Genomic DNA, 14,388 nt, shown 5'->3' with positions numbered 1-14,388 from the left:
TGTTATGACCGAATGACTGGAATGACCAGTCGACCAGTCGCTGTGATGCGCACTAACCACCAGAGGGTTATGCTCAATGCAGGAGCTGCCCCCTGTTGGTCAATGTGCTCCCACAGCCAGCTTCCCACAGCCCCTCCCTCCGGCCAGCCAACCTCCCGCAGCCCCTCCCCCCCGGCCAGCCAGCCGGCCCCCACATCAGCCCTGATGGGAGAGGGCTGGCTGGCCAACCTCCTGCAGCCCCTCCCCCATCCAGCTGGCCCCCCGATAGGCTCCAATTGCCGGCCAGGCCGAGGGACTCCACCTGTGCACGAATTCATGCACCAGGCCTCTAGTTGTGAATAATACTGTTAGGAACATGGGTGTACAAATACTGTTTGGTCCCTAACAAGCATGTCTTTCTGAGTGTACAGATTTATATATTGAGAACTGAAACAAGGAAAGCAGTATGATATGAATCTATATAATAAAAGCTTAAGTTTTTAATATATCACAGAACAATCAGAATGACCAGTCACTATGATGTGCACTGACCACTAGGGGGCAGACGCTCAACACAGGAGCTGCCCCCTGGTGGTCAGTGCACTCCCACAGGGAGAGCACTGCTCAGCCAGAAGCTGGGCTCACAGCTGGCGAGCGCAGCGGCAGTGGCGGGAGCCTCTCCTGCCTCTGTGGCAGTGCTAAGGAGCAGCGAACTGAGTGGTAAGGAGCAGTGAGCAGGCAGGCAGTAAGGAGCAAGGGGTCCTGGACTGCGAGAGGGATGTCCAACTGCTGGCTTAGGCCTGCTCCCTGTGGGGGGGCGGGCCAAAGCTGGCAGGCAGACATCCCCTGAGGGGTCCTGGACTGTGAGAGGGTGCAGGCCAGGCTGAGGGCCTCCCCTCCCCCAGTGCACGAATTTTGTGCACTGAGCTTCTAGTGTATATATAAAGACATTATATAATCCTACATAATAGGCTAATATGCAAATTGTCCCCTCAGGAGTTTGACCACTCGCTATGACGTGTGCTGACCACCAGGGGGCGGCATGGAGTGGAGGACGGTCCCAATTGGCCCTGATCGCCGGCCAGGCCTAGGGACCCTACCCGTGCACAAATTTCGTGCACCAGGCCTCTAGTATATAATAAATGTGACATGAACAAAAGTGATCAACACTTTGTACTAGATCTTTAATATGTTATTTCATTTCTTCCTCACCTCTGTGGGGTAGTTATTGATAGTCTAGGGTGGCAGACTGGTAATAGATATACCATTAAAGATAAAGACATACACAATGCAATATTTTCTTTATAAAATTTCCTCTTATGCATAATGTAGTGAGTTGGAAAATAATATAGTCCATGGCTATTTCCTTTCAATTTCATATTATCTAATAAGTTTGCTTTTGTATACTTTATATGAATAGCACTTGTTTATCAGTGACATGGAATTAGTGGAGCTAGAAGAAGGAGATCTGACTAAAAAACTTTTTAGTTGAATTGAGAAGGGTTTTTTGGGAGAGGGGTTTGTGTGTTTTTGTTTTTATATGTTTTTATTAATTTCAGAGAAGAAGGGAGAGGGAGAGAGATAGGAACATCATTAATGAGAGAGAATCATCAATTGGCTGCCTCCTGCATGCCCCCTATTGAGGATCAAGCCTGCAACCCAGGTATGTGCCCGGGCCTGGAATCAAAACATGACCTCCTGGTTCATAGGTCAATGTTCAACCACTGAACAGCATTGGCTGGGCTGAATTGAGAAGATTTTATTGGGGACTTATGGATGGAGGGAGAGAGTTAGTATCAGAAAGGATATATCTAGTGATGGAAGAAGAAATTATGCTTGCTGTTAAGGCAGCTAAAGATCCTCAACTACTAGGGGAAAATATGGCAGACTCAAAATTGTTTCGCTATGGAAGTATCTTCTAAATAAGTTTGCTTCCTTTATTGTGCCTATAAAAGATACATTAACTTTATATTTATGTAATTAATAAACTTCTAGGATCCATGTAGTAAGGTGTAGTAATATAGTTAAAAAGAGATGATAATAATAGTTATTTCAGAAGCAGTTATTTGGTGTCTTACACAGCATAGGGTGTTTGATAAGTCTAATAGTATTAGATTAAGATATGCTATTGAAATATACATATAATAGTAGCCCTTATAAAATTTGGTCTGTCTATTATAAACACTTTCCAAATAAACAGAAGTTAAGAGAAATTAAGTAATACAATAACCTCTAGCAATTGGAGGCATTAGAATTTGAACCCCAATCTAAGTAGTTCTAAGGACTATGTTTTTTTTCTACTACGTTCTGCTTCTCCCCCAAAAGTACTCTGAAAACACTGGGATGAATCTTTATGCCTTTATTTGAAGGTTATTTAAAAAATTATAAGCCTGCCTGAGGATAGCAAAATTGTGTGCTACTGCAAGATAATTGTAGACCTCACTCTAAGGAAGCAAAGGTAATGTCTGGTAATATTTTTAGCTTTCTATTTCTGCCCACTGTTGCCCAAATGAGTCACTAGTCTCTCAGTGTTATGCAGAATATGAACTATAGTTATAGAAGCTATTTCATAAAGTTGATTTATTGCATAAGCTTTATATGTGACTTTTTTTGCAGTCAAAATGCTTGAAAGCTTATTGAAAAAAAAAAAGGGACCTGGAACAATATCTCACCCCCCTCAATCCAGGGGGATTTTTGGAAGGCTTGAGTTGGAGTTATAGCCCAGTGGAGAAACAAGTGACCCTTATAGTCTCATCTGATATATCGAACACAAGATAAATTATTTTGCATTAAGAAAACAAAAACCTTCAAATCTATCCCCTTCCCCCAATTCCTCCTGTATTACAGCTGAGAAAACACACACACACACACAAACACACACACACACACACACACACACACACACTGGCCTGGAATTAGGTTCTAGAATTTCATCCTATCCAAATGTTGCAGAGTTTTGGATTTTGGGTGGAGTGAGCTCTCAAAAACCAAGGCCAAATCAAAATTTTTAATTGCAAGACCCCTATTTCTTCATAACCTAATAACAAACTATTATGCAAATAGGAATCAGGATTTGGTAGCTGTGACCCATTATTTTTTGGTGTTTTTTACATTTATCAGGATAACATTGGTCAACATGAACATTAGGTTTAGCTGACATCTAGAGCCTTCCCAGATGTCCCCAATGCATAGTAAGTAATCCCTCTGAGCAGTCTATGCCTGTAGTATTTCTATTTTTGTAACTCTCATTCCTTATTACAATTTGCTTACATTTTTGTCTGTGAGAGTATCTTAGGGGAAAGTAGTAATGATGTCATCTCTATCTCTAGTAACTTATATAGGGTGTGGCAAAAGTAGGTTTATGGTTCATATGGCTAACAATCTAGACTAATAAAAGAGTAAGATGCAAATTGGCCGTACCTTCGCGACACCCACCAGCCAATCAGGAGTGAGTATGCAAATTAAACATATGCAAATTAACCCAACAAAGATGGTGGGTTAATTTGCATATGTAGGCACCAAGCGGCCAGGGGTGGGATGCTTGCGTCGTTGCCATGGTAATGGCGCAGGCGTTCCACACAGCCCCAGCTGCTCCGGACCTCTGGGCAGCGTGGGAAGGCAGAAAGGCGGCTCCAGGATGGAGCAAAAAGGCAGCTCCAGCCGGAGTGAAGGCGGTGCCAGCAGCCAGGGGAAGGAAGGACCATTCTTGCATGAATCTTTGTGCATCGGGCCTCTAGTACAATAATAATATAGGAATAAACTGTTTTGCATACTCACAACTGTAAACCTATTTTGCCCCACCCTGTATAGAATGGTTTTTGCAATTGAACTTACAAGTATCTGCTTGTGGTCAGTACTGATTTAGCCTGGTGTTCCATATCATCTGTTCCAGAATTTCAATGTAGGGCCTAAAACAAGGGCGACGCTTAGTGAATATTCAATGGTGATACTAATAGAAAGGAGAAAAATTGCATTTCAAGTACTCTATTTAGGAAGAAAGGACCACATATGAATCATTTAGTAAAAATTTTCAGGAAAATTGGTATTTACTCCTGAAAATTTTAAACTTCTCTGGAAAAAATAATTTTCCCAATATAGCATACTCTTTGGTTCTAGGAATGCCAGATAAAATGTTACACCATATAATTAGAAAAAATGGAAGTTACTTGAGGTATTTTAAGTAAGGAGAGATTTAATATAGGAAATTCAAATTTTTGGAAAGGCTGGTGGAGCAAAAGGAGGTGTTGTTGCCCAGTGATGCGGACAATAGGAAGGTGCATCTTCTCGTGGAACCTTCATTTGCAGAATTCAGCTCATGCAAAAACCCTTACTGCCCATGGCTTAAAGGAATTGTGCTCCTCTGGCCCCATGCTCCCAGTGCATGTTTGGCTACCTGAGTGCCATTGGACCTACTGCAACAAGAAGGTGCAAAACTCTTCTGGTGCCACCACTACCTGGCCTAAAAGATAGTTTCTATGTCCCTTTAGCTTTCCAATCTCTTGCACATGCCTGCAGTTGGCAGAACCCTAAGCAGGAACCTTGCTGGTAACGGAGTCTGAGGAAATTTCAGGTTTCCCAGCCACTGCAATACAGTAACAGGGTGGGAATGATGCTGAACACTTCACTATCTGGAACACACATTATAAACATAGCTTACAAGAAGAATATTGGTAATTATAGCTGCCATCAAAGTTCTGCCCAGACGGGAGTTTTAGGATAGAATAGTTTCCATCTCATGCTTTTAAATATTTAATATAATACATAAGAGCTTTTTAAAACGATTGTCTAGAATTGGTTCTGCTTTTAGAGTACTAGGTGACCTTATTGAGTTTTTGGCCTTAGTTTTCTTACTGGTAAATTGGAAAACTTAACTGATTTGGCAGACTTTCAAAGGAACAGTAGTAGAAGCTCTTTAAGCCTGTTAGATAGGGGGAAAAATATGTGTACATACAAATGTGTGTGTGTAAATGGGTAGTAAATTATGTGACAAAAAGAATACTGTCCTTTGTGAAAACTGATTTTTTTTTTCTGCCCAGTAACTGTATGATTTTAGTCGTATATTGGCCAAAAGTTGAAATACAGTTCCACTAAAGTTCATTAGGCATTGGCACTGTGCTGAGAACTAGAAACACAAAGATACACATTATGTACTCCAATTCAGTCAATATTTATTAAACATCTATCCACTAGGTACTGGGACTACCAAAATGAATAAGGCCAGATTCTTTCCTAGGAGATCCTCATAATCCACGGGTAAAGACTGATAAGAAAATACTGCAAGATTATGATGTGTTGATAAGAAATTGGCAGTAATGACCAAAAAAATTGGTGAAATTTTAAAATTTTATTCACAATAAGGAAGTTGGAGTCTACTTAAAATTGCTCAAGAAGATGCTATGTAGAGGGGGGAAATACTGAATCTGGAATAAAAAGATCTCAGGCAGTTAGAACTAAGGGGTTTTGGTCTTTAAATGTATGTAAAATGCTCACTTTGGGAAATGCTGAAAAGTAGTTTTAAAAGTCATATATAATCTCACCAGAAAGACAATCACTGGTAACATTTTGATGTATTCCTTTCTAGTCCAAGAGCACCTTTAAAATATATATAAATAAAACCCCCAAATGGAAGCATGTAAGTGCACAAGGTATGAGAGAGAGAGAATCCATTTGGGCCAGGTATTTCACAACCATCTACCCAGTCACTCAATCAGAAGCATCCAACTACTGTCAGAGTAATCCTGAAACTAATTTAATCATTCCTTTGAAAGAAATCCTTCAATTGCTCCCCTTAGATTTTAAGATTGAGTGTCATTTTCTTATTTTAGCATACATGGTCCTTTACTATCTAGCTCCCATTCACCTCACTAGCTAGACTTCTCTCCTGCTACCCCGAAGGTCGGTGCATGTCTGGGAGGCAACCAATAGATGTGTCTCTCTCATCAATATTTTTCTCTGTCCCCCCCCTTCCCGCCCCCACTTCCACTCTCTCTTAAAAAAATAAAACAAGCCCTAGCCGGTTTTGCTCAGTGGATAGAGCGTCAGGCTGTGTACTGAAGAGTCCTGGGTTTGATTCCAGTCAAGAGCATGTGCCTGGGTTGCAGGCTCCATCCCTAGAAGGGCAGTGTAGGAGGCAGCTGATTGATGATGTTTCTCATCAACATTTCTCTCTATCCCTCTCTTTTCCTCTCTGTCTCTAAAAATCAACAAAAACATACTAAAAAGAGCAAAAATACTCACAGGTTGCTTTTCAAGATGCTGCAATCTATTCGGTTCACCCACTGCACCATGTACAGTATCTCTAACAGCATTTGTCATGCTGTCCTGAAATTATTGGCATTTTTATCTCTTATTCAACTCAACAAGTATTCCTTGAGATTAGGGATTATATATCTTAAAGTTCCTGCTTCTATCACAATACCCATCATTATAAATAATCCTATATAATAAAGAGGTAATATGCAAATTGACCTGCACGCCCCCACAAGATGGCTGCCTACGACCAGGCTGGCAGGGAGGTTAGTGAGGAACGACCAAACAACTGAACAAGCAGGCTGTATGGGGCGACCAGGTCGGCAGGAGGGTTAGTGAGGGACGACTAAACAACTGAAGAGCAGGCTGCGTGGGGTGATCAGGCCAGCGGGGGGGGGGGGGGGGGGGGCGCGCAGTTAGGGGCAATCAGGCCAGCACGCAGAGGCAGTGAGGGGTGATCAGGCCGGGGGGGTAGGGAGGCAGTTAGGGGTGACCAGGCAGGCAGGCAGGTGAGCAATTAGGAGCCAGCGGTCCAGGATTGTGAGAGGGATGTCCGACTGCCGGTTTAGGCCTGATCTCCGGGATCGGGCCTAAACCGGCAGTCGGACATCCCCCAAGGGGTCCCGGATTGGAGAGGGTGCAGGCTGGGCTGAGGGGACACCCCCCATGCATAAATTTTGTGCACCCGGCCTCTAGTGTTGTTATAAATAACTAGGAGCCCAGCGTTTGAAATCACGCGGCGCTGCCCTGCCTTGACACCCGAATCCTCCGCGCAGAGCTCCAGCACGCCTGGCCCAGCCCCCAACCCCTCTGGCCTTCTCTGGCCGCTTCAAGCCCCGCCCTCAGTCCCTCAAGTTGCCTTGGGCTGGTCCCGCCTTCTCCGGGCACCTCTCCGCTTCGGCCCCATCTCCGGAGCAACGTGGCGGCTCCACCCCATCATGGCACCAGAGGAGAGCGTGGAAGCTTCCTGCCTGCTGCGCTGTGCTCCTTCCCCTGGCAGGTGGGTGGCGGGGCGCTCTGAGTGCGAGCAGTGGGTGGCGAAGGACTGGTGAGGGGGCCGCTACGGGCTTTCACCCTCGCCCTCCCCGGCACAGGATGGTCCCACCTCCTCCAGGTGCCGCTCCGCTTCTGCCCCATCTCCGGAGCAACGCCCCACCGCGCACGCACAGGCAGCCTCCTGCAATCAGTCGTTACGCATTACGGTATCCTGACCATTAGCATATTAGCTCTTTATTATTATGATGGTTGAAGGAATTAATGTAAATTAGTATAAAAAGGGGCTGGTAAAGATTTTTTTACTTAGTAATCTTAAGGAAACACATTTAGGGATTGTAACATGTTGTTAGTTGCCTACTCAACTGCCATTTCCCTTATTTTTTGTTATGAAAACCCAAGTTTCAGTGTAGCAGTATAAACCCAGGATATAAGCCACCAGTTTATGGTCATTTGTTACAGCAGCCTCAGGAAATAATACAAACTGGAAGTCAGTTCTTCTGTTGGTTACAAGCCAAAGATAATACCACACATAATTACCCTGTGTGTGTCTGTGTGTTGATCACTTTTAAAATCTATTTTCTTAACAACTTTCAGGTACAGTTGAACCTTGAACAACAGGAGGGTTAGAAATCTGTGGGTGACTTTTGATTCCCCCAAAATTTCAGTTGTCTCTTGGAACCCACAGGGGATTTAGTTCCAGACCACTCATAGATACCAAAATCCTTGCACCCTGAGTCCCTTATATAAAATGGTGTGGAATAATGGATACAATTGGCCCTCTGCATCTGCGGCTTCCCAACCAAGGCTCAAAAATATTGTCTTCAATCCAAGATTGGTTGAATCTGTGGATGCAAAACACACTGAAAGTTTCTAAAGCTAACTTCCATTACAGGAAATAGAGGAGATAAAGGAACACAAGGAAGTAAACAGACAAGTCCACAATGTGGGTGATTCAACAAGGCAACTAATCTGGTCTCTGCAATCAAGTCAATGGCATGAAAAAAGAGGTGAGGGAGAAGAGAGTAGGCTAGATTAAAAGAGGCTTTAAGCCCTAACCCAGTGGTTGGCAAACTCATTAGTCAACAGAGCCAAATATCAACAGTAGAACGATTGAAATTTCTTTTGAGAGCCAAATTTTTTAAACTTAAACTTCTTCTAATGCCCCTTCTTCAAAATAGACTCGCCCATGCCATGGTATTTTGTGGAAGAGCCACACTCAACGGGCCAAAGAGCCGCATGTGGCTCGTGAGCCACAGTTTGCCGATCACGGCCCTAACCGGTTTGGCTCAGTGGATAGAGCGTCAGCCTGTGGACTGAAGGGTCCCAGGTTCGATTCCGGTCAAGGGCATGTACCTTGGTTGCGGGCATATCCCCAGTAGGTAGTGTGCAGGAGGCAGCTGATCAATGTTCTAACTCTCTATCCCTGTCCCTTTCTCTCTGTAAATGAATGAATGAATGAATGAATGAATAAATAAATAAATAAGGCTTTAAGAAACAACCAAATGCAATATGTTTAAAAATCTGATTTCAACAAACCAACTATTTAAAAGATAGCTTTGAGAGGAGAAACCAAGATGGCGGCATAGGTAAACACCTAAACTGCTGCCTCGCACAACAATTTCAAAACTACAACTAAAAGACAGAACGGACACCATCCAGAACCACAGGAAAGCTGGCTGAGTGAAAATTCTACAACTAGAAGGAAAGAGAATAGCTCACAGAGAATTGGAGATACGGCAAAGGGGCTTTGTGCGCGCAGAGCGGAAGGGCGGCTGAGAGCCTGGCTGACTTTCTCTGGCGGAAGGGGGAAGGAAGCCTCCGACCGCACTGAACCCCAGTTCTGACTGCACTGAACCCCAGTTCCGGGCAAACCCCTGGGGACCCACGCTCTTACGTGGGGAGTCTGGACTCTCGGGCGGAGACTCGAGCTGGGAAAGGCAGAAGTCTGAAGGCGCACGCGGGCCAGTGCGCACAAAGGCTGCGGAGGTTGCCACAGGCATTCCCTAGTGGAAGGGAGTCAGAGGATCCTGACTGCACTGAGCCCCAGTTCTGACTGCAGTGAACCCCAGTTCCAGGCGAGCCCCTGGGGACCCACGCTCTTGTGGGGGGAGTCTGGACTCTCAGGCGGAGACTCGAGCTGGGGAAGGCGGAGGACTGAAAGCGCACATGCGCGCAAGGGCAAGGCTGACAGGAAGCCAAGACTGAGACTCCACCCCATCCAAGCTGAGCACAGAGGCTATTGCAATTTAGCAAGTCTAATCCTATAAGGCTGTCTCCAGCACCGAACTTCTCCCAGCATAGACACAGCTGATCCTTACAGCCAACTGGCCCGGAGATCAATTCTTCCCAGTGATACCAACAACAATAAAGACTTAATTACAACAAGGCTGTACACACAGTCCACAAAGGGGTGCACCAAGAGTGTCCACCTCAGGTTAACTGGGGAAGCAGACCCACTGGGCCATATTGGAAACCTAGCACAAATATCTACCTTACCAACTCAGGGAATCAGTGAAAATGCGGGGTCAAAGAATCAGATCACAAACGAAAGAAATGGAGGAAAACAAACGACTGGATATAGAATTCAAAACCACGGTTATAAGACTTTTTAAGAATATCCTAGAAAAGGCCGATAAATATAACGAGACCCTCGAAGATATGAAAAAGGACCAACTAGAAATTAAACATACACTGACTGAAATAAAAAATATTATACAGAGACCCAGAAACAGAATAGAGGAACACAAGAATCAAGTCAAAGAATTGAAATACAAAGAAGCAAAAAACACTCAACCGAAAAAGCAAAAAGCAAAAAAAAAAAAAAAATCCAAAAAGTTGAAGATAATGTAAGAAGACTCTGGGACAACTTCAAGCGTACCAACATCAGAATTATGGGGGTGCCAGAAGAAGAGAGAGAGCAAGATACTGAAAACCTATTTGAAGAAATAATGACAGAAAACTTCCCCCACCTGGTGAAAGAAATAGACTTACAAGTCCAGGAAGCCCACAGAACCCCAAACAAAAGGAATCCAAAGAGGACCACACCAAGACACATCATAATTAAAATGCCAAGAGCAAAAGACAAAGAGAGAATCTTAAAAGCAGCAAGAGAAAAACAGTTAATTACCTACAAGGGAGCACCCATACAACTGTCAGCTGACTTCTCAACAGAAACTATGCAGGCCAGACGGGAGTGGCAAGAAATTTTCAATGTGATGAATAGCAAGAACCTACAACCAAGATTACTCTACCCAGCAAAGCTATCATTCAGAATTGAAGGGCAGATAAAGAGCTTCACAGATAAGAAAAAGCTGAAGGAGTTCATCACCACCAAACCAGTATTATATGAAATGCTGAAAGGTATTCTTAAAGAAGAGGAAGAAGAAAAAAGTAAAGAGAAAAATTATGAACAACAAATACATATCTATCAACAAGCGAACCTAAAAATCAAGTGAATTAAAAACCTGAGGAACAGAATAATCTGGTGAATATAATAGAATCAGGGGCATAGATAGGGAGTGGACTGATAATTCTCAGGGGGAAAGGGGTATGGGGGGTTCATGAAGAGAATGGACAAAAATCATACACCTATGGATGAGGACAGTGGGGGGGAGGTAAGGGCAGAAGGTGGGGTGGGAAATGGGTGGAGGGGAGCTATGGGGGGAAAAAGGAGAAATAATTGTAATAATCTGAATAAAGATTTATTTAAAAATAAATAAATAAAAGATAGCTTTGATTCAGTCAGGGAAATCTGAATATTAAACCTGGGTATTAGATGACACCAAGGACTTACTGTAAGTTTGGTGAAGTGGGTTTCTCACTGAGTTCTCCCACAGGCTGAGACAAAGATTCAATTGCAAGTACCCCGAAAATAAAACATCCTCCGAAAATAAGACCTACTTACAGGTTTCCTTCTGAGTGAAATATAAGGCATCCCCCGAAAATAAGGCCCCCAGGCTCTGTCTCAGAATGAAAATTAATTTACCGTAAACTGGTTGCTAGGGCCGCCCCGACTGGCGTCTAGCAACCAGTGACGTTACGCGGAGTCCTGATGTCACTGCTGTGTGGAGGCGGAGTGGAAGTCAGAGTGAGCGTTGAGCGTGGGGCGGGAGAGAGGAGACTTTCACAGATGCGTGTAGAACAGGAGGATTAGAGCGGATGGGATGCGGCGAAGGTGGTGAGTGCTGGTCTGTCTCTGGTGACACTACCTGATGCTCGCGGCCGCCTTCATGATGACTGAAGGTTCTCAGTCAGTGGCAGACCCTGCTCCAGCCCAGATCCAGGCTACAGCAAGCCCAGTGACAGTCCCCAGGCAGGCCCCAGGGGGTAAATGTCTGATAAAGGGGTAGGGGGGATGTCTGGTGAAGGTGTTCAGTGGCACAGGGGTGGGGGGAGGGGGATCACTTAAAATGACACAGGAGGATCAGAGGGGGCAATCAAAATGACACAGGAGGATCAAAAGGGGTTACTAAAATGGTAATCCCCCCTCTGATTCTCCTGTGCCATTTTGATTCCCCCCTCTGATCCCCTCCGTGTCATTTTGAGTGATCCCCCTCCCCCAACCTTGATACCCCAATTCCTTTTTTTTTTACCTCTAGAAATGAGCGCAAAAAGTAAAAGCTACTCCGTGGAGTACAAGAAAGGAATCGTGGAAGACTCTTGGGGCCAAAATCTTACTGCTTTCTGCAAAGAGAAGATGTTGAGTATTCGATTGGCCCGAAAATGGCGAGCAGAGTATGGTAACCTCATTGAACAAGTGGACAAGGGAAATGCTAAAAAGCACAAGTGTGGATCGGGTCGGCAACCATTATTTTCCGAGCTGGAAGACCTGATCTGTGAATGGGTTGTTGACAGGAGAGCAAAGGCTTTGGTTGTGAATAGGGCTCAGATTCAAGAATTTGCCCTTGCAATGGCACCGCAGTTTGACATAGCCCCCGAAGACTTCAAAGCATCACAACACTGGCTGGATAATTTCCTTCAGCGAAGTGAACTGTCTTTAAGAAGATCTACAACATTGTTTAGGTTGGAAGATACTCAAGTTATTAAGCAAGCACTTGCATTCAAGTCCTTCATTGATGATGCTGACTTCTCTAAATACAATCTTTCCAACATGATTGCTATGGACGAAACTGCAGTGTTTATGGGCCAATCATCTCAAACAATTGAACAGCGGGGTGCCTCCTTAGCGTACATTCCCTCCACTGCTTACGAAAGTGCACGTGTTTCCTGTATTTTGGCAATTCATCTGGATGGCACTAAAATCCCACCTTTAATCATTTCTAAGGGCAAGAAGGAAAAGATTGAACGTGTTTGGGGCATTTTTATTCTTGAAACTGAAAAAGCCTGGGCCACACAAGCAGTTATAAGGAAGTGGGTCGATTTAATGCTGCCGCTTATTATGTGAGGGAGCCAAAGAGGTCTGCTAGTCTGGGATGCAGCCAGCACTCACCGCGCTAAAGACATGAAGACATTTCTTCACCAAAGAAAAATAGATCAGATAATGATTCCCGCAGGAATGACGGCCTATCTCCAGACTCTTCATATTGCAATAAACAAGCCATTCAAAGACAATTTGTACATGGAAATTAATGACTACATTGAAAATAGAATGGAGAGAAATCAGCGTGGAAACTTTGTGAAACCTAAACTGCAAGAAGTTGTGACTTGGGTGAAGAATTCATGGGAGAAAATCACTGACAGTTGCATTGCAAATGCACTGCGAGCAGGCTACCTTGACAAGAAGTACTCATTTAAAGACAGTGCTATTGCTAAACATGAGAGATTTGGTCCACTGATTCTGAAAGAAATGGAGTTACAAGAAATTCACCAGGAAATTCAGGAATTGGATTGTTATGATGATGTTCCAGAAGATGATGACATGATTGTCATTGAATAAATGAGTAAATTCTTGATACTGTAGGATTCAGTTTGTCTGGTTTGTGTTGACAACTACCATACTACCATACCGTATACAGGTAATAAATTTCCTTTATTTTCATTTAACAATAAATGTGTACCATATTCTTCTTCATGGAAAAATAAGACATCCCCTGAAAATAAGACCTAGCGTGTCTTTGGGGGCAAAAATTAATATAAGACACTGTCTTATTTTTGGGAAACACGGTAGGGGACCATAGGGGACATTTTATTATTGAGCACAGTCATAATTATTATTATTATTATTATTATTATATTATATTACTATTTTTATTAAACTTCCCCCTACTGATAAGTGGGGGGGGGGGGGGGTGGAGGCAAAATAACTAAAAAAAAAAAAATAAAGAACATATCTGCTGTAGCAAGTATAACTTATTTGGTATAATTTTGGTATTTTGAGAAATCCATAAACATTCTTAGGCTACTAAACAATTAGTAATTCATTATTATGGTACACATTAAAATGGTGTCTTCTCACAAACATTTTGGAAAAGTGACAAGTACACACTAAAACTGAATATATGGCCCTAACTGGTTTGGCTCAGTGGATAGAGCGTCGGCCTGTGGACTGAAGGGTCCTAGGTTCAATTCTGGTCAAGGGCATGTACCTTGGTTGCGGGCACATCCCCAGTAGGGGGTGTGCAGGAGTCAGCTGATTGATGTTTCTTTCTCATCGTTGTTTCTAACTCTCTATCCCTCCCCCTTCCTCTCTGTAAAAAATAAATAAAATATATTTAAAAAAACCCACTGAATATATGCATACCCATGACCCAATAATTCCACTCCCAGGTATGTATCAATAGAAATGCATATATATACTCACCAAAAGACATAACAATGTTCTTCACAGCATTATTTATAATAGTTCAGAACTAGATATTCTTAAAGTGCCCACCAATGGTAGAATGAATAAATTTTGGATATAATAAATGGATAAATTAACGGAATACTATTCAGCAATTAAGATCAACATCAAATATATGCTTCAATATAAATGAATCTCACTCTTGAGGTTGAATAATGGTCTCTAAAGATATCCAGTACCTAATCCCTGGAAGCTGTGAATGTTATCTTTTATGGCAAAAAACGACTTTGCAGCCCTAGGCTGTTTGACTCAGTGGAAAGAGAGTTTCAGCATGCAGACTGAAGAGCCCCAGCCGGTGTGTATGTGTTTGTGTGTGGGGGGGGGGGGGGGGGGGGCGGGGAGGGAAAAGGGAAGTGTGGGCG

This window comes from Plecotus auritus (assembly GCF_963455305.1).
Source record: "Plecotus auritus genome assembly, chromosome: 2".
Lineage (NCBI taxonomy): Eukaryota > Metazoa > Chordata > Mammalia > Chiroptera > Vespertilionidae > Plecotus > Plecotus auritus.
This window is presented reverse-complemented; position numbering follows the sequence as displayed.